This window comes from Rattus norvegicus, chromosome 12, assembly GCF_021556685.1.
Source record: "Rattus norvegicus strain SHRSP/BbbUtx chromosome 12, alternate assembly SHRSP_T2T, whole genome shotgun sequence".
In the NCBI taxonomy this organism is placed as follows: domain Eukaryota; kingdom Metazoa; phylum Chordata; class Mammalia; order Rodentia; family Muridae; genus Rattus; species Rattus norvegicus.
The window spans coordinates 33,230,083-33,251,814 of record NC_141545.1 but is presented as its reverse complement, the minus strand read 5'-3'; the positions used below and the strand labels follow the sequence as shown (position 1 = coordinate 33,251,814).

General features: G+C 42.8%; 1 protein-coding gene across 5 annotated transcripts in view; it reads left to right on the top strand.

Moving 5' to 3' along the window:
• Caln1 (calneuron 1) overlaps positions 1 to 21,732 on the top strand; it is a 491,219-nt gene that overhangs the window by 61,090 nt on the left and 408,397 nt on the right.

The following is a 21,732-nucleotide window of genomic DNA, read 5'->3' as shown; positions in this document are numbered from 1 at the left end:
ATTTTCACCTCTTAACCCCCACTACTCTCAGATCTTACCCATCCTTCCTTGTTCTTCCAAGTGTCTTTCTCTTTTTAATTTTTTCTCTTCATTTATTTTTGTCCTTGGCTCACATTACATTTATACACGCATGGCATCATCCCTTTGTCTCATCCCTGTATGATCTCGGATGTGTGCCATGGTAGGTTCTTGGGTTCAAACTTGGGTTGTCAAGTTTGCAAGGCTCCCCTGATGGTAGTGGTGAAAGAGTCTTTGCATCCTTCTTTGGCCACACCCAGGTTGTAATTATGCATTAGGAACTGGAATTAGTGTTTAAACAATTGAACAGCAGGGCCAGCTGCTGTATTCCCGCCCAGCTATTTTACACCTACCCCCTCAAAACTGGCACTATACATGTGGGAGAAAGCTGTGACAATAACATTGTTTGTTTTCTTTCCACTGATCTCACGGATAAGAACACTTTTTCCACTTTGAAAAGATTTTTATTTGTATTTATGTGTCATCGGATATGTGTGTATGAGCGAAGGTGCCTACGGGGGCCAGGAGAGGATGTTGGATCGTCTGGAGTCAGAGTTATAGATGAGTTGAGAGTTGCCCTACGTAGGTGGTAGGAACTGAACTTTGATCCTCTGTAAGAATAATAAGTGCTCTTAACCACTGAGCCGTCTCTCCAGGCTTAGGAACAAATTTCAGAACAAGTTTTCTTTTCTTCATTGTAAACTATCCCATTCAGATCTTCCCAGAACAGTGCTTGTGATAGTTAACTTTCATTGTTAATTTGACTTAGAATCACCTGGGAGACACACCGCTGGATGTGTCTCTAAGGTTGTCTCCAGAGTGGTTTAACTGTGAAGGAAAGGTGAACCCTGAATGTGGGCAGCACCAGCTCATGGTCTAGAATACCAGACTGAATAGAAAGGGCGTGGTGGTTTGAATAAGAAGGGCCCCCATGGGCTCATGGAGTTGAATGCTTAGTCACTAGGGAATGGAGCTATTTGAAAGGATTAGGAGGATTTGAAGGCGTGGCCTTGTTGTAGGAGGTATATCACTGGGGGTAGGCTTTGATGTTTCAAAGGCCCATGCCAAGCCCAGAGAGTCAGTCAGTCTCTCTCTCTCTCTCTCTCTCTCTCTCTCTCTCTCTCTCTCTCTCTCACACACACACACACACACACACACACACACACACACACTTAAATGCTTCCTCATATAAGACTTGCCTTGGTCAAGGTGTCTCTTTATAGCAATAGAACAGTGATTAAGACAAAGAGAGAGAGTGCTGAGCACTGGGGATCCCTTTTCTTGGAGGTGAACAAGCAGTCTTCATGCTTCTGTGGCCACCATGGCTCATAACCACTTGTGAATCTAATCCCAAGGAATTGGAACAGGCTCTCTGACCTCCCTGGGCACCATGGTGCAGAGACATAAATGCAGGCAGAACACTCATACGCATAATTTTATAAAAAAGAGGGAATAGCAAATAGCAAGTGTTTTGGGCAGAGCGGAGCTACTGGAACTATATTGAAATTTAAATTTAATAACAAAATTAAAACGATAACTTCCATTGTTGACTGCATTTAGAACCACCCGGAAGACCCACCTCTACGTGTGTCTGTGAGGGTTTCCTCAGAGAGGTTTAGCTGAGAAGGGAAGGAGAGCCCTGACTGTGGGCAGCATCCTATTCCGGGAGGGAGGTATGGATTGTTTCAGTTGTTTTATGTAACAATTTGGCAAATTTTCACACAGTCAAAGCGTGTATCTGTTTCCTCTCATGCTTTCCATTTATAGATATTTGACTAATTTCAATAGGTAGATATTTAAGATTTATTTACTTATTATATATAAGTACACTGTTGCTGTCTTCAGACACACCAGAAGAGGGCATCGGATCCCATTACAGATGGTTGTGGGCCACCATGTGGTTGCTGGGATTTGAACTCAGGACCTCTGGAAGAGCAACCAGTGCTCTTAACCTCTGAGCCATCTCTCCAGCCCCAATAGCTAGATATTTAGCTAAACAACTGGATGTGTGTGTTCATTCAAAGACTCTAACATGACTATTAATCGTGACTCTATTTGAATAATTGAATTTAATTCACTAACATAACACTTTGAGGACTCAACGGCTCTCTGTTTCTGCTCCCAGTAAGGAAAGTCCTGAGAAAAGGAACTTCAGGAAGGAATTACAAAGAACCTTTTAAACACTTATTTGTGTATTGTTTTTACATTTAAAAAAAAGATTTATTTATTGATATATGTGAATACACTGTCGCTGTCTTCAGACACACCAGAAGAGGGCATCAGATCCCATTACAGATGGTTGTGACCCACCATGTGGTTGCTGGGATTTGAACTCAGGACCTCTGGAAGAGCAGACAGTGCTCTTAACCGCTGAGCCATCCCTCCAGTCCTTGTTTTTACATTTTATTTATTTATTTGTATGAGGGAGGCACACTGCCACGGTACACATAGGAAAACAGAGGAGAACTGGTTGGAATCAGTTCTCTCCTTCCACCAGTGAGTTCGAGGAATGGAACTCAGGTGGAGAAGGTTGGTGGCAAACACTGTTACCTGCTAAGCCATCTTGATGGCTCCTAAATGTCGATTTTTTTAATTTTAGCATATGTTAATTATATATAACAATAGATCTTGTGACATTTGCAAACACGTATATACGGTGTTTTGATCATGTTTGCTCTGCCGCCCTCTCTCACCCCTCTCCTACCAACCATCCCCCTCACACTTCTGTTTTCACATCTTTGTGAGGGATTTACTTTGACTCAGGTTCAGAGGTTTCAGCCCTTCTGGGCCTGTGATGAGGCAAAGCATTGTGGGGCAGTGGTAGAGGCCGCTTACCTCAAGGTATAATAGAGAGGGAGGGAAGGAGGAATGGAGGGAAGGAGGGAGGAAGGAAGAAAGAGCGGGGAGAGTCTTGTGGAAGACTTGTCCCCCGTAACTCTTTTCAGCTAAACTTCACCTCTGGAAGTTTCCAGAACTTTCCAAGATCATACCTCCCTCTCTAGCTCTGTAACTGTACAGAGATAAGGGAACCAGGATGGCAGATGTGGTTCACTTGTGTAATCCCAGCAATGAGAAGGTAGAGGCAGGAGGATTGTAAGTTCAAAGTCGTCCTTGGCTACATAGCCAGCAAGAGGCCAGTCTGGGATAGATAAAACCTTGTTTCTTCAGTTCCCCCAAAGAAGCCAAATAGTGGGTTAGGGTTGTAGCTTAGTGTTAGATCACCCACCTTGAGGGGGGCTGGATAAACATGGACATACAAAGATCTGTGTTCCCCAAATTCCAACTATTATGATTCATGCAGGTGAGGGGAGACAACTGGGGAGGTGAAAGGAAGGGATGACAAAGGGATACAGTTACATTTACCACCTGACATGATATGAGGTATATACACAGACACATTAGGACCTGGGGCTTAGTTGGTAGAATGTTTACTAGCACACGTGAAGCTCCGTCCCCAGTACTGTATAAACCATGGTGATGCACCTCTATACTCCCAATCCTTAGGGGGCGAAAGCTGGAGAATCAGAATTTCAGAATCACCCATCATATGTGTGCATGTATGTGTGTGTTTGTGTACATGTATGTGACGCATGTATTGTGTTTTTGCATATTTGTGTATGTGTGCATTTGTATGTATGTGAGTGTATGTGTGTATATGTGTTTTTGTGTGTATGTGCACGTGTATGTGTGTGTTTATATGTAAGAGTGTCTATTTGTGTGTATGTTCCTGGTTGTGTGTATATTGTGTGTCCTTGTGTATATGTGTATGTGTGCGCATGTGTCTGTGTATATGTGTGTATGTTTGTCCGTATGAGTGTATATTTGTGTATATGTTCCTGGTTGTGTGTATGTGTATATTATGTGTGTGTCTGTGTGTATATGTGTGTTTGTATGTATGTGTATCTTTGTGTGTATGTGTGTGTATGTGTGTATTTGTATGTATGTGTATATTTGTGTAAATGTGTGTGTATGTATTTGTGTGTATGTGTATGTGTCTGTATGTGTGTGTATTTGTGTGTATGTGTATGTGTGTATGTGTATAAATATATATGTGTGTGTTTGTTTGTATGTGTGTATGTTATATGCATTTAGTTTGAAGCAGTCTAGAACTTTGCATGCAGTTTCTTGTATTTCAATAATCCTCTAATAAATTCTTTTCTTGAAATGAATTTTGGGATTAGCTTTGGTAATAACAGAATCAACAGAAATTGCCCAGCACTTTAGCCTTTGGATAGATACTGTTTTTCACTTTTTCTTTTATTTTTTTATAAACTCGGCTTCACTAACAGTCTTTTGGGAGAAAAAAAATCTATTTATTGCTTTCTGACCAGCCCCTGTGATCTGACAAACTTTCTAGTGCCTATTTTTATTAGTTAACTCTCCTTCTTCCTCACTTTCATTTATTTGCTAATTTTTAATTTGCTTCATTTTGTTTTACATGTATCTATGTGAGTACATGGAGGCAGTGCCCATGGAGAAGCGAAGAGGGCATTAGGTCCCTGGAAGTCATAGGTGGTTGTGAGCCACCCCATGTAGGTGCTGGGGACTGGTGCTCCTGACTGTAGAACCATCTCTCGAGCCAGAGCTTTATTTTATTTTTAAAATATTTATATATCAAAGTTTAGTCATTTCCACCCCCATTCCCCTCTATCCTCCTGTGGTAGAATAAATAGGTTTGGGCCGCATAGATTCCTGTGTTTGAATGCTTGATCCATAGGGAGAGGCACTATTAGGAGGTGTGGTCTTGTTGGAGGAAGTGTGTCGCAAAGGAGGCAGGCTTTGAGGTTATACATACTCAAGGTACACCCAGTTACACAATCTTCTTTTGTTGCCTATGGATGAAGACGTAGAACTCAGGGCAACTCCAGCACCATGCCTACCTGCATGCTGCCAGGCTTCCCACCATGAAGATAATGGACTGAACCTCTGAACCTGTAAGCCAGCCCCCATTAAATGCTTGTCTTCGTAAGAGTTGCTGTAGTTATGGTGTGTTTTCGTAGCAGTGGGACCCTGACTAAGACAGCTCTTCCTGTCTCTCTCCCAGTAGAATCCCTCCTGCTTTCATATTTTCTTTTTCTGTCTGGTCCATTGAGGTTAGAATTACTTGCTTGAGTGTGGTGGTAGGGGGTCTATTTATCAATGACCCTGAGAAAAATGGCACTTCCTCCCCCAACAACCATTAACTACAATGATCCCTTGGTGGAGCTGTGGGGTCTAATGAGCTCCTCTTCCATTGGTGAAATAGTGATGGTGCTTTGTGCAGGTCTTGTGCAGATAACCACAGCTGCAGTGGGCTCATGAGCACAATGGCTAAGTGGCTTCCAGAAGACATTTTTTTGCTGTGCATCTCCCCATCTTCTGGCTTCAGTAAGAAGCTTCGCTGATGAAGGTTAAGAACAGCAGGCTCTTTGAATAAGAATGACTCCCATGAGCTCATATATTTGAATGCTTAGTCATCAGGGAGTGGGACTGTTTAGAAGGATTAGAAGGATTAGGAGGTGTGGCCTTGTTGGAGTGGGTGTGGCCTGCCGTAGGAAGTATGTCAATGTGGGGGCAGGCTTTGAGGTCTCAGATACTCAAGCTAGGCCTAGGGTGGCTTTCACTTCTGCTGCCTGTGGATCATGATGTAGAACTCTTAGTATCTTCTCCAGTACCATGTCTGCCTGTATGCTGCCATGTTTCCTGCTATGATGATAATGGACTGAAAGTGTAAGACAGTAGCAATGAAGTGTTTTCCTTTGTAGGAGTTGCCATGGTCATGGTGGCTCTTCACAGCAACAAAACACTGACTAAGACACTCCCCACCAACCGAGGCTACAGAAGTATACTGACTTCCGGTGACAGAGGCTACTTAGTCTGTTTTTAAGTTTGTTATATATCAACATGAAGGTGAATTTGTCTTCATTATCCTCTCATGTAATTTGTGAGGATTTACCCCTGTCCTGTGTTTACAAGCTGTTCACTACTGATATGGCATGTTCTCAGTCCGTGTCATAATTTATTTATCCAGGGCATTCAGGTAGTTTCCAGTTTGGAACTATTCTCAATAGCACTGTTGAAAATACTCTAGGACATATATTTTTGTGAACATTCAAATGCCTTGTTTATTAACCATTTTCCTAAGAAAGAAATTTCTAGGCCATATGCACAAAATTTAGTCGTGTATGACTTTGAATAAAAGGCATTATGTTGGACAGGCTGTTTTGAAATTTGATTTATGTCTTGGGATGTAAAAATATTATTCACTGAGAATTTATTACATACATACAATGTATTTTGTTCACATTTACCCTCCTTCTGGATCCTCACATTCCATTTCCCCAAATTATGATCAATCTACCAGGACCACATGCCTGAAAAAAAAACATTAGCAGCTATCATTGTAAGACCTGAGAGGGATAGGGGCTCATGAACTCCCCTGGTCCATGCTAGAATATATCGACTGGCTTGATCTTCTGCAGGACTTGTGCAGGCAGCCATGGCTCCTGTGAGTTCATGAGTATAATGAGACTGTCATGTTCAGAAGGTGCCATTTCATATCAGCCCCCACTTCCAACAGTCTTCAGCTCCTATAGTCTTCTCTGATGGTCCCTGAGTCTTGGGGTTTGTGAAATATACTCATTATGGGTGAGAACTCAACAGGCTATTCCTCGCTACACTCCGACCAGTTGTAAGTGTCTTGTGTTGCCATCCTTCCACTACAAACACAAGCTTCTCCGTTGATGGCTGAGAGCTGCGTTCATCAAAGGGGATGAAGGTTAAGCATTCCAGGGGGTGGTTTGATGCTATGTCCATTTTGCAAAATAATAGTAGTAGGTTGGTCCTTGAGGCCTCTGAGCTCCCCAGTCATGAGTTCTTGGCCAGATTCACAGTTGAAACTTGATTTAATGAGTCAGCTGTTTTCCAATGTTACTCCCTAACATTTATTTATTTTTTTTTTCTTTTTTCTTTTTTTCGGAGCTGGGGACTGAACCCAGGGCCTTGCGCTCGCTAGGCAAGTGCTCTACCACTGAGCTAAATCCCCAACCCCCCTAACATTTATTTTAATTTTGTTTATCCTTGTGTGTTTGCGTTCATGTGTAAGCAGGTTTATGTATGTATGCATACACATAAGAACCAAAGGACAACCTTGGGTATCATCCTTGTCAGAGATGTCTACCTCCTTTGAGACAGGGTCTTTTAATGGCCCAGAACTTCCCTAGTAGGCGAGACTGCTTGGCCAGGGAGCCCCAGGAAACCTCCTGCCTCTGTCTCTCAGGATTACAGATGCCTACAACCAGACATACCATTTTTATGTGAGTTCTGCTGATCAAATTCAGGTCTTGTTGCTTGCAAGGCAAGCATCACATTGACCGAGCTGTCGCCCTAGCTCAGTGATAGTGTTTCTTATGCATACCTACTGTACTTTATTGATTCAGTCACCTATCAATGGTCAGTTTTATGGCTGAGTTTTCACTAAGATAAATTACCACCATATTATTCATCTATAATCCTTACAACCACATCTTTGTGACTGTGATAATTTTGTTGGATGTGTGTGTGTGTGTGTGTGTGTGTGTGTATGTGTAACTTGTGAACATCAGTTCTGGGGATGGAACTCAGGTCATCCAGCTTGGTGGCAATGGCCTCCTCTTACAGAGCCTTTTCACTGGTCTTATGGTACATGTTAAACTGGAATTGCTGGATTTAATAGGCATTAAAGATATTATTACACAGTGACGGTAAATCTTGATTGTCAAGATGGGATTTGGAATCACCTAGGAGACGCATCCTGAGAAGATATCTGTGAAGATGTTTCCAGGATGAATTAGCAGAAGGTGAGGACCCACTTTGAATGTGGGTGGCAGCATCCCATGGGATGGGGTCTTGAACTGAATTAAAAGGAAGAAGTCTGCTGCAGCAGCATCCATCACTCTCTGCTTCCTGACTGTGGGTGCAGTGTGATCCGCCACACCTGCCATGACTCATCTGTCATGACTGAGTGTACCTTGAACTGTGAGCAAAAAAAAAAAAAAAAATCCCACCACTTTCTTTAAGGTACTTTTGACAGTTATTTTGTCACAATGGTATATGTAAGACATGCACATGATTTTAAAAAAGATTTGTTTATTTATTTTATGTATATGAGTACACTTGCAGTCCCAGGCACACCACCAGAGGGCATTGGATCCCATTACAGAGGGTTGTGAGCCACCATGTGGTTCCTGGGAATTGCACTCAGGACCTTTGGAAGAGCAGCCAGTGCTCTTCACCACTGAGCCATCTCTCCAGCCCCAAACATGCACACAACTTCATTTCTCTTTTGAAATGATGACATACATTTGGCCAATGTTTTCTAAGAGGATACATATTCATTTACTCTCATACTGGATTTTCTCCATAGTTTTAAATCATGCCAATCTAATGGAGCATCTTAATGTCTTATATATGAATAGTTATATGATTATTAGTGATTTTTCAAAACAAGTCTACTTTTCATTTATATGTGTGGCCAGTTGTTATACTGACTTCTTTCCCACAGGATTTATTTTGTCTGTTTGAGGCAGGATCTCAAGTAACCTGGTTGGCTTCAAACTAGTTCTGTAGCAGAGGATGACCTTGAATTCCTGATCCCTCTGCCTTCATTTTTTGAGTTCTGGAATTACAGAGAGGGAGAGAGATGAAGAAAGAGGGAGGAGGAGAGAGAGAGAAAGAGGAAGGGAGGGGAAATAAAGGGGAAACAAAGAGACTGAAAACGAGAGAGAGTGTCCGTCCCTTTCGGAGATTGCAATTCAAAAGGAGATATAGAACCCGATAATAAATCTTGAGTATTTAAAAATTTTTTTTCCTGGATTACTATGACAATTATAGACAGATACATAGTTTCAATTGCCATAGAGTTAATGTATATTTAATCCCAAGTAAATCTCATTCTTCTACCTTCATAAATATCGAATCTTGCAGGTGAACTCTAGAACCTTTCCATCTGATTCTAATATAAATTCTTAGTTTCTTCTGCTGCCATTATAAAATACTTGACAAAGGCAACTTAAGGGAGGAAGGATCGACTGTGGCTCACAGTTCAAGGGTACAGTCCTTCATAGTGGAGAAGTGAGGCTGCTCGCCATGTTGCATCTTCTGTCAGGAAGCAGAGAGAGGCAAATGCTGATATTTAGTCCACCTTTTCTCCATTTTATTCAGTCCAGGGCCCCAGCCCCTAGGATGGTGCTGCCCATTCATTGTGAGTCTTACCATCTTTGTTAACTCCATCAGGATAATTCCTCCTAGATGCACCCAGAGGTTCTATATCTAATTAAGTTGACAGTTGCCATGGGCCTTCACAGAATCCCACTGGGATTCCAATTGTCATTACCTTGAAGTTAATTTAGGGAGCTCTGCTATTGTTTTAAAAAGGTTAATATCGAGGCTGGAGAGATGGCTCAGTGGTTAAGAGCACCACCACTTGATCTTCCAGAGGTCCTGAGTTCAATCCCCAGCAACCACGTGGTGGCTCACAACCATCTGTGATGGTATCCGTTGCCCTTCTGGTGTGTCTGAAGAGCGTGGTAGTATGCTCACATATATAAACAAAAAGGTTAACATCAAGGTACAGTATGCTCCTTTGTTTTCTTTTAATTCCAGGCTCCTCGCATGTATCTTAAGAGAGTTTTAAATTTCTGTCCATACAGACCGAACATTTTATTTCTATTGCAAATGAAAAAAAAATACCTTGGCTTCCATTATATTTCATACCTTGTTATTTTCATAGGGGAGAAAGGTATTGATTTTGGTACACACATATTTTTCTGTAACTCACTTGGTATTTAAGTGAGTTCCCGTATGATTCCTAATAGTATTCCAATTGATTTCTTGTTAGGTTATTTGTTGCAGAATGGTACATTCTAGAAATCTCCATGGTTGGTTGCACTTTTTGCCCAGACTAAATGACTCTCTGTCCTGTTTAATAACTCTTACCTTGAATTACATTTTGTCCGATATTTACATCATATTTTCCATTATCTTGTTATATGAAGTGGTCTACATTAGATAGCCTTTCACTGAAAACTGTTATGTCTACTTCAAAAGAGATAAGTGATTGTTACTCTGTTTGGTCCCCAACTAGACATTAGTCAGAATTGTTAGCATAATTTCCACAAACACAGAATGTCAAGTTCAGACTCTCAGGCCACAGACATGCTATAAATTTGGGAGTTTTCCTTACCCCCACCCCCCAAGGCCAATAATTTGCTAACGTGACTCACAGAGCTCAGGAACCCTCTGTAATTATGACCACAGGTGTGATGTGTAGTTTTAAACTGTCAACTTGTCACAGCCTAGAACCACTTAGCTTAACCAAGTCAATTATGAAAGTCTTAATTGAGGAATTGTCTTCATAAGGCTGACCTATGAGCATGTTTGTAGAGGACTGACTTGATAGTTAATGGACGTGGGAAGATCCAGTTCACTATGGGCGGCACCATTCCCTAGGCAAGGATACTGTGTTCAGTGAAAAAAGTTAGCTGAACAATAGCAAGCAGGTAGCACGGGCGCATTTGTTTCTCTCTGGTCTTGACTGTGAATGTAGTAAAACTTGAAGTTCCTGCCACTCTGACTTCTCCATTACAATGGGTTGTGATGTGGAATTGTAAGCTGAATCAACTCCTTTCTCCCTTAAACTGCTTTTTATCCATGGGTTGATCACATCAACAGAAATGAAACCAGGTCATCAGGGAGTATTTAGGAACGAAGATGCTAAATGAGGAGATCTGAGAAGGTGGTGAATAGGCCGTCTATGCCCTGGTGGTATCAGGGCATCTGACTGTCCTAGCATGCAAATCAGTAGCTAGGAAGCTCTACAGAGCTTTAATATAGTTCCTTTATATCATATATCCACGCTCTACTGAGCATCAGTAGTTCCTTTACAGTATGCATTGCTTATGTCTCTCACTGATATGACAGACACCATACAGAAACAACTTAAGGAAGGATTTATTTTTGCTTCACAGCTTGAAAGATTATAGTCTATCATGGCTGGGAAGGTATGGCAGAGTTCCTGGTAGTGGGCACATGCGGTTTTGACGCCTCATGTCGGGGCAGACCATGAAGTAGAGAGGGAATGCTAGCTCTCATCTGGCTTTTTCCCTTAAAAAAATAAATTAATTAAAAAAGTGTGTGTGTGTGTGTGTGTGTGTGTGTGTGTGTGTGTGTGTGTGTGCGCACGCGCATGCGTGTGTGCACGTAAGATTTTCCGTATGTGTGCTACATTGCTCGCAGTGACCCCGGAGTCCAGAAGATCCAGAAGAGGGAGTTAGCGTTCCTGGAACTGTAGTTACTAGGAGTTGTGAGACACTCAACCTAGGTGTTGGCAAGAGTAAGCTATTGCTTTTAGCTGCTGAATCATTTCTTCAGTCTCCCCTCCCCCAACCCCACACTTCCTAAACTAAACTAAAGCTAAACCCAGACAAATGCTTGAATGAGAAAAAAAAAATGTAGCACAGAAAAGGGGGTTATATATAAACCCCTCCATAAACATTCCCTAATTCTTTAGCTCATGGAATGTCCCCGCTAGGGCTGAAACAGTATTTTTCTTCTAGAATTGTTTTTTGAACAAATAAATAGAAGCGTGTACATTGAATAGTTTCTATGCCATAGATGACAGGTGCTCTTCAGCTCACAATGGTTTTGCCTCTTGTCCTAGTTTTAGTTTTATCGCTGTGATAGCGCCATAGGGGAGAATCTCAAAATTCTGGACTTGAGCCCATCATGGTGGGGAAGTCAAGGCAGGAATTCGAAGCAACTAGTCTCATCCATAGCCAAGAGCAGAGAGCAATTGATTAATGCACGGATGCTTGTGTTGGGCTGGCTGTTACACGGATTCATGCTAGGACCCTCTGCCTAGGGAATGTTGCCGCCCATTTTCAGGAAGGCTAGTTCCACGGCAGTTAACACAATTTCGACAATCTCCTCAGACATGCCTCCAGGTTAATCTTATCCAGAACAGCCCCTCATTGATATTCTCTTCCCAGGTGATTCTAAATTGTGTAAAGTTGTCCATTAAAACCGACCATTGCAAATCCTAATAAACCCACTATATGCAAGTCTAGTTTAAGTGGAAGCTATAGCTAATTCCCCTAATTTATAAACCGTCACAGCTTAACCTGGCTTACTTATCTTAAATGTGTTCAGGACACTCATATCGGTCTGTTGCTCAGTATAATCTTCTAACACAAATCCTATTTTATAACACATGGTAGGATCTCACACAGAGTTTATTGAGTACTATATTAAAAGTGAAAATCAATTCGTTGCATGAGTGTGTACACATACCTTCATAAAACTGAAAAACGGAACTGGAAGGTTCTATACATTGAAGTATTTTGTAAGTAGGAGGCTGTCTGTACATTTAATGCTGTTTGAAAGGTCCTCTTAGTTATTTGTTTAGAAGCTCTATACTTCACTGCATAGACACCATTATTAATTGAAAACTTACTTTTGTTATTTTCAACCATTTTTATTAAAGGCACCAATTCTTTGAGAAGAAAACTTTAGTGGGAATTATATTTAATTACAGTATTTTTCATTCTTTCAGAAATCCCAATGTTTCTGTGAATATCATTGTGCAGCTACATATGTAAGGTGCACTTTAAACTTCTTAAATTCTTGTTATTTCTGTGTGCATACATGCACGTGCAGTGCACACACACACACACACACACACACACACACACACATGGTTATGTGCATATGTGTAGAGGTCAGATTAAAAATTTGCCGAAGTCAATTTTTTCCTTCCTCTTCATGTGTTCTAGGATTGACCTCTTGTTGTCAGGCTTGGTGGCAAGCCCCATATGCACTGAGCCATCTCACCTGCCCCATAAAAATGCATTCTGAAAAAGCAAATACATTGCTAGAAACAGGTGTGCATTCTAAGTTTTAATTGGTTAATTAACAAGTAACCAATTAAATAACTAACCAACAATGAAATAACTAAGATTAACCAACCAACAAATAACGAATTAACTATTTAGCTAATTCGTTAATAGACTAATTAAGTAACTAACAGATTAGTTACTAGTGTCTTTTCATTCTGTTTTGTTTTTTAGCCTTTTTTGAGATACGGTTTAACTCTGCAGCTCAACCTAACTTGGAACTTGTTGTGTAGCCCAGGCTGGCCTCCAGCTCAGCATCCTTCTGCCTCAGCCTCCTCTGCTGGATGTCAGGTGAGTACCATGCTGCCTACCCAAGGGATCCTTCCTTCAGCAATATCTAGCGAGCTGTTCCCTCCAGCGAGGACCTGCTGCCAGATGTTTTACTTCCGGCCTTTGCATCTGTTAAGTGTGACCCCTACCCTGGTATACTTTTCATTTTAGGTGTGGGTTTTTGTCTATATTTTTCTTTTGAAATCGTACGATCTTTCAAATCTTCTTTTCCTCTTCGGTGAGTTGCAAAGTATACACGTGAGTCCATTTTGGTTCCACTTTAGTTCCAAAGCCAATTATAGTTTCACACACCTAAACTTTGTTTATTTTTTATTTTTTTAGTTAAACCATTTGAAATGCTATCATTTCTATTAAACCTTTTCCTTTGCTAAACAAGGATGCTTTATATTTGCCTGACTTCCAGGCAGGGTGTCACCGTGTAGCCCAGGCTGTCCTCAGATTCCCAGTGACCCTCCTAGCTCAGTCTCCTCCTGATCACAGGCATGTCCCAACATGTCTCGACTTGCCTAACTCTCTATCTGTTTTTCCTCTCCCCTTTCTCTAGATGACCGTCCTTGAGATTAACATAGGACCTGCTTGTAAACTTTGACAAACTAAATAATCATGAAAATATAACTGTGGCACCATTGTTCTGACATGTGATACTGTAGGACATGGGTTTTAATTTTCGTTTGTATGTATGTTTATGGTGTCTATGTGTGGATGGTGTATGTTTTCATTGGCGGTGGAGTGGGTGGTGGGTAATGCATGGAAGTCAGAAGGCAACATGGAGGATCCTATTCAATCACTCTTTGCCTTATGTCTTTGAGACAGAATCTCTTGCTGAACCTGGAGCTAGTCTGGTGGCTAGCAAGCCCCAGGGAATATCTTGTTTCTGCCATTCCACCTACAGCTAATTATAAGAGACTTGAGGCCACAACTGACTTTTTACATAGGTGTCGGGATCTGAACTCATGTCCTCATGCTTGCTTAGCAAGTCCTCTTAGACGCTGAGACATCCTCCCCGTCCCCAACTTCTGTTTTTTTTTTCCTTTTTCCTTTGAGACAGACAGGGTCTAATGTAAGTCAGGCCTTAACGCACTGTGTAGCTAGGGATGACTTTGAAGTCTGGATCCTCCTGTCTCTGACTCATGGATGCTGGGATTCCAGGCCCATGGGACCATTCCTGTTTTATGTGATGCTGGGGATGGTACCCGGGGCTTAACTCACAGTGCTCTACCCACTGAGCCACACCCCCAACACCATCTCTTACTCTTTGTTCACAGTGCCTATAAGACCGGCAGGTGTCCTAGGCCACCAGGACAGGCACAAACCTGAAGCAACAGGGACAGTCAGTCATACACATAAACCTCAAAAACAATGAGCCAAAGCATGGACTTTTCACTTTTTAAAGTTGCTATATCCAGGTATTTGCTACAGGAATGGAAACCTAACACACTATTCCCCAGGCTGTTTTGCTTTTTGTTTTTTAACTAAATTCAGAGGCAGGTGCACTGCTATGTAAAGGACCAGATGGTACCTTCATGTTTTAAAATTATACCTGTTTAAAAAAAATTTTATCCCCCCTTTTTTCCCCAGTCCAGGGCCTCTGTGTGTGTGTGTGTGTGTGTGTGTGTGTGTGTGTGTGTGTGTGTGTGTTCACTGTGTAGGTGCAGTACCTTTGGAGACCAGAAGAGGGTGTTAGAAGATAGAATTACAGGCAATTGTAAGCAACCTTATACGAGGTGGGAGTTGAACTTAGGTCCTCTGGAACAGCAGCAAGTGCTCTTAACCAGTTGACCACCTCTCCAGCCCCATCACCATTTTTTAAAACGTATTTTTATTTCTAGAAACCTTTGTACTTGAAATTACACAAAGACTTTATTCTGACCTGTTCTGTCTGTCTGTCTGTCTTTCCCTCTCTCTGTCTCTCTCTCTCTCTCTCTGTCCCTCTCCCTCCCTCTTATTTTTTCATTTCAACCATTAAAACAATGTAAAGACAATTCTTCAATGAAGAACTTAAACCAAGTGCCCATCTCTTACCCCATGATATTAGCAACCATAGATAATTTTTGCATTAGGTCAACCACTATTTTTGAGGTTGAAAAAACTAATGTTTCTACACTTCTGTTATTTCTTGTGCATTAATTTCCTGAATTCATCTGCAGGCAAACACACACACACACACACACACACACACACACACACACACACACACACCAAATCAAAAGCAAAATGCCATCCTCCACAAAGAATCTATTATTCCCTGATTCCTTCCTTTATAAAATGCTTTTAAAATTTAAAATGTTATTGTTGTTATTGTATGTGTGTGCAACATGTGTGCACTTATGCACTTATGCCATGGTGTGTGTGTGTGTGTGTGTGTATGTGTATGTGTGTGTGTGTAGGTCAGAGGACAATTTAATGGACTTACTTTCCTTCATCCACCTTTAGAAGGGATCAGTTCAGGTCCTCAGGCTTGCATGGCAAACACCTGTACCTACTGAACCATCACTGAGTCCTATAAGATAGTATTTGGAATCAATATGGACAAGGGACTGGAGAGATGGTTCAATGGGCAATAATGCTTGCAGATCTTAGCACCTAGGTAACAAGCTAGACATGGTTCCACATGTGTATGTAACCCTATTATTGAGGGGTGTGCAGATAGGAAGATCTCTGGGGGTTTCTTGGGCAAAGCACCCGTGAAGTCCAGTTTCCAGGGGCTGCTTTGCCTCAAAGGAATGAGATAGATAGATAGTTAGAGAGATAGATTGATACATACATACATACATACATACATACATAGATACATAGATAGATAGATAGATACATAGATAGATACATAGATACATAGGTACATAGATAGATACATAGATAGATAGACAGACAGACAGACAGACAGATAGAGAACTGAGGACACCTGATATCCTACTCTGCCCTCCATCAGCACACACATGGGCTCCTGCCCAAGCACATTCATGTACCTATACAACACACACATACAAAGACACACATGCAATCACTATGTCATTTTGGATTCATGGAGTCTTTGTCCTTTTTTGTAATTACTAAGAAGAAGGTCGAATGTGTGAATTTATTATTCAAGTGAACTCAGTACAGTGCCAAGAATGCTGGAACTGGGGCTATAACATAGAACTTGTGCTGTGGTAAAGGAAAACAGTTGTCACCACATGAGCATGGGTGGAAGCTTCCAGAGGCACTTAGAGAAAACATTTTATCTGCAAATGGTGGCATGAACCTGTAATCCCAGCACTTAGGTGGTTGAGGTAGGAGGAGAAGGAATTCTTGCAGTCTTAAGCTACTTAGCAAGTTTGTCGTCGTCGTCATTGTCCTCCTCCTCCTCTTCCTCCTCCTCCTCTTCCTCCTTCTCCTCATCACCCCCAACTTAATCTTCTTTATTTTGGAGATGAGTTCTTGCTATATCTTCCAGATCTATCTAAGCTAGCAATCCTCCTGCCTCAGCCTCCTGAGTGCTGGGATTTCAGGCATGGACCGTGTATGACACCCGGCATATATACTTTTCCCTTCTTTTAGAAGAATTGTTATCGTTTGTACCGATACAGCCCCCTCATCAATCTTCTTGTCGCAGAGTGAGCTCAGCTGTTTGTAAAGCAGCGAGTGTGCTATTTTTTTCTCTTCTGCACGTTTACTGCTGTGGAAACAAATCAATGCAGTGCTTTTTCTCAAAAAAAAAAAAAAAAAAAAAAAAAAAAAAGGCAGCCAGACCTGTAAGACAGTTCAACAGGTAAAGTCTTTTGCAACCAAGCCTGTTGGCATGAATTCGACCCCTGGAACCAAATCCTGCAACTTGTCCTCTCACCTCTGCATACACACTAAGACACATGTGGGACGCCTCCTGGACTAAAAAGACCAAAATGTAGTTGGGCTCGAGAGATGGCTCGGCAGTTAAGAGTGCTTGCTGCTCTTGCAGAGGACCTGAGTTCAGTTCCCAGCACCCACACTGGGTGATTAGAACAATCTATAACTCCAGCTCCAGGGGATCAGACACTATCTTCTGGTCTCCTCAGGGATTCACACACATATACACCCAAATACTCACGTACTCACACATATACATAAATATAAATAAATAAATCTTTTAAAAAAATCTGTAATAAAAATATTCTGGACAGAAATCAACCAAGTTGAAAAAAATCTGAATACAGTCTTCCTGTGTATTTGTTTGGTGTGTGTGTGTGTGTATTGTGGGGGCCAGAGTTCCTAGCCTTCTACCTTTTCCTTGCGACAGGGTCCGTCTTCTATGGCTAGCTACAGTGTGTGGTCGGCTAGCTGGCCTGTGAGATCCATGAATTCTCCTGTCTTCATCTTCCACATCATGGTAGGAGTCTTAAAGTGATTACAGACTCCTGTTACATGGGCTCATGGTGAACCCAGGTCCTCATGATTGTACAACAGGTACCTTACCCACCGAGCCACCTTTCCAGACCCAGAATAGTTTGTCCAATTAACCTCTTCCTGCATATCTCTATCTCTATCTCTATCTCTATCTCTATCTCTATCTCTATCTCTATATCTATATCTATCTCTATATCTATATCTATCTCTATATCTATATCTATATCTATCTATATCTATATATGATAAACATCTACAACAACAGTGTTTTCTACTTGCAAACCCAGGGTTGATGGCTTCCTTAGTGTATAAAAACTGATGACATGACCACTCTGTGGTACGGTTAAGGGGAAGGTGTTTATTGTAGATATAACAGAGAGGACAGCCACAGACATCGCAAAGAGTCTGGAGCAGAGAGAGAGAGAGAGAGAGAGAGAGAGAGAGAGAGAGAGAGAGAGAGAGAGAGAGAGAGAGAGACAGGGACAGGGACAGAGAGACAGGGACACAGAGAGAGACAGAGAGAGAGCAACAGAGACAGAGACAGGGACAGAGAGACAGAGAGAGAGCAACAGAGACAGAGACAGGGACAGAGACAGAGACAGGGACAGAGACAGAGACAGGGACAGAGAGACAGAGAGAGAGCAACAGAGACAGAGACAGGGACAGAGACAGAGACAGGGACAGAGAGACAGAGAGAGAGCAACAGAGACAGAGACAGGGACAGAGACAGAGACAGGGACAGAGACAGAGACAGGGACAGAGACAGAGAGAGAGCAACAGAGACAGAGACAGGGACAGAGACAGAGAGACAGAGAGACAGAGAGAGAGCAACAGAGACAGAGACAGGGACAGAGACAGAGACAGGGACAGAGACAGGGACAGAGAGAGAGAGAGACAGAGACAGAGACAGGGACAGAGAGAGAGACTGAGCCTGGCCATTAGAGAAGCAGAGCAGAGCAGAGCAGAGAGATGGGGTGTGGCAAGAGATAAAGACAAAGAGACTGGGGCAAAATTAGGATATCACATTGCATTTTTTTTCACATATCCACACAGGCAGGACCTTTACTCATGTTTACGCCAGGACACGTGCTCTGGCACATGTGTGGAGGTCAGAGGTCAACTTTCAGAAGTCAGATATATTTTTTTAGTCTCTACCTTATGGGGCCTGGAGATTGAACGCAGGTCATCAGACTTGGCCAAGAAGGCCTCTGTCTGCCGAGCCGTTTCCACGGTCCGATCTTTCTCTTTTTGTTTTCGTCCTTTTAAAGTCTCCAACCACTTTTGTTCAGAGCGTGGCAGACCCCCTCATTGCTTTCTGCTCCTGATGGTCTGGAGTCCTGGAAGGTAAATCGGTCAGTCAATAGGCAAACGGAAAGAAGGAGAGACCAAAGGAAAGGAAGAGGGAGATGCAGAGCGACCTGGGCACTCCAGAAGATGATCTGTACCAGCGAGGATGTGATTGTGCCCTGTCTCGCGTATGTCACAGGATCCCAAAGCCAGGCAGAGGACAGAAGTTACCGTCCCCTCCAGGACTCTGGATTTTCCTCGACCGGGGACAATGCTTGGTGCTAACTGCAGTTACAAATGTGCGGCGAAACAAAGTCCCCGTCGTCCATTTTGTTGTGTTGATTTTAGCCTCTATCCTGTACTTGGTGAAACATCTCTTTGGGGTGCTCTGCATGGAGCCCAGGCCTCGTGTATGTTAGACAAGTCTACCACTACCAAGGTACGCCCAGAGCCCCTCACTGAGGGGTTCTAGGCTCTGCTGTTTAGCCAAATTCCAGCCCTTATCTGACTAGAAAGTGTGTATGTGTGTGTGTTTCTGTGTGTCTCTCTGTGTATGTGTGTCTGTGTCTGTTACACATTTATCATATATTCTATTTATATAATCAATTAAACAAGTGTCAGGTCCCGTGGCTCAGTTTCTCCGTTAACCTGGAAGTCTTACAATAGTTGTAGTCAGAGAAACACGGCTCTTACCATGATCCCCAAAGCTGGCTACTTTCTTTCAGTTCTTGGTGTGTCTGAACTTTGTATCCTGAGGAGGCAGACCCTTGATGACCCCTTCTTCCAGGTCACGTCTTTGACATGTGTTGACTCATTGTAAACTATAGGTCCTTGTGCAAAACAACTGTCCTCTTAATCACGTTAGTTGTGCTTGCTGGCAAGAGTGTTTGTTACCTGTTGGTGTTCGTTTTAGATGGAGGGTCATTGAACTCTCTAACCACTCCTGTAACTGTGGGTGGTTTTGGAGAAGGGGAGGGGGTCCTCAAAGGTGCTAGAGCAGAGGTTCTCAACCTGTGGGTTGAGACCCCCTGGCAAACTTTTATCTCCAAAACCATGTACATTATGATTCATAACAGTAGCAAAATTATAGTGATGAAGTATCATCAAAATAATTTTAAGGTCAGGGGTCACCACGCCATGAGGAACTGTATTAAAGGGTCTCAGGGTCAGGAAGGTTGAGGGTTGCTGCCCTACAGGAATAGCGGATAGCCCTGAGACTAAAATTTTTGAATCAAGACTTGGGGACGAAGCCTTAGAAAAGTTGAGAAGCACTATGCTAGAGTATAGTCTAGAAGAGGTTAATTAAGGGGTTCCACATATACAGTTGCATGGAATCATTGTCCAGGCTGGGTGAAGACTTCAGTATGTTTTGGGGCCACCCACAGCCCTGCCAGTAATTTCCCATTCATGTTTTGTAAGCAAGCCCGATAATGTCACCGTTTCCCAAGGTGAATTCTGGGGGCGCTGATTTATCAGGGGGACATTATGAAGCTGTGCCCAGGGTAAGAATTCCCATGACACAGTGACAAAGGACCATGCTTGTTGGAGCTCACTGTAGGCTTGGAGCTGAGTGACCCTAGTATATGACTGTTATTTCACAGGGTGGCACTTAATCTTTACCAAGACCTCAAAGGGGGGTGGATGCCAGTATCGTTCCCATTTTACAGATGAGGACATCAAGATTCAGAAAGAACAAGTAACTTGTCCATTGCAGCGGGGAGGACAGCGTGAGAACTTTTGCCAGGTGTGTCCCACACTGGTCATATGGCTTCTCTCTTCAGAGCCTCCCCTCCCCCCTCTAACCCCTCCCCCAGGCACTCCCTGTGTGTAGATAGGCTTACTGTCTTGTGACTGAGTTTGCTGGCCTGCATTCATCCTTAAGGAGAATTTCTTAAAAGGGCTACAGATTGTTACAAGACTCTGCTTTTCAGTTAGGAGTGATGAGCCTTACCTGACACTCTGGAAGCCAGGAGGCTGAGGCAGGGTGACACCGGGAGGGAGTTCAGGGCCTGGCTAAATAGGGAGATGCTCTCAAAGTAGATATATAATAAGTTCTCAGGCCCAGGAGGACCTGACTTCTAACTCGGTGGGTAGGGCCTTACTTACACACCTGTGCTGCCAACTCTGGGGAGGCGGAGTCAGGGATTCCAGGCGTGTTCTGGCCAATCAGTGTGTCAAAATGGCAAGAGCCCATTTCAAAAACGAAACAAGGCGGATGGTAACTGATAAATAACGTCTATGGTGTTCGCTGGCCTCCACATGCTCACCCATACGCTCTCTCTCACACACACACATGTAATTCTTACCCAACTATATACCGAGATTTCTCCCACTGTATTTATCTACCTGCCGTCCCCTTCTGTCCCCCCACACCAAGACTAGGTTTCAGATAGTAGCTCAGGCTGTCCTGGGAACTCACTGAGAGCACAGACTGACTTCTGATTCCAGATTATCCTGCCTCCACCTCCTCCTCCGTGCTGGGATGGCAGGTCTGCCCCACCACACCTGGCCCACTTACCACTCTTTATGGACACCCTTCCACACACATCTGTGAAAAAAAAACACACACAGCTCCCCTGGTGCCCCAAGAAGGCTTAAAGACAATTTGGGAGGGAAAGCTGGGGCATGAGAAGATGGGTTAAGAAATCCGACATGTCAAAGGTGTGCCAGCAGTAGCAAGCGCCGTGGGGACTCAAAAAAAAAAAAAAAAAAAAAGCTCAAAACAAAACAAAAAAACCCCCAAAAACCTGCAGCTCAGGCGGCAGGCCAGGAGGCACAGGCAGTGAGGGGATCCTGATTAACTTGTGTGACTGACTGCCAGCACCAGTGCCCAAACTCCCTTGGCAGCAGGACCAGCCAACAGAGAGTT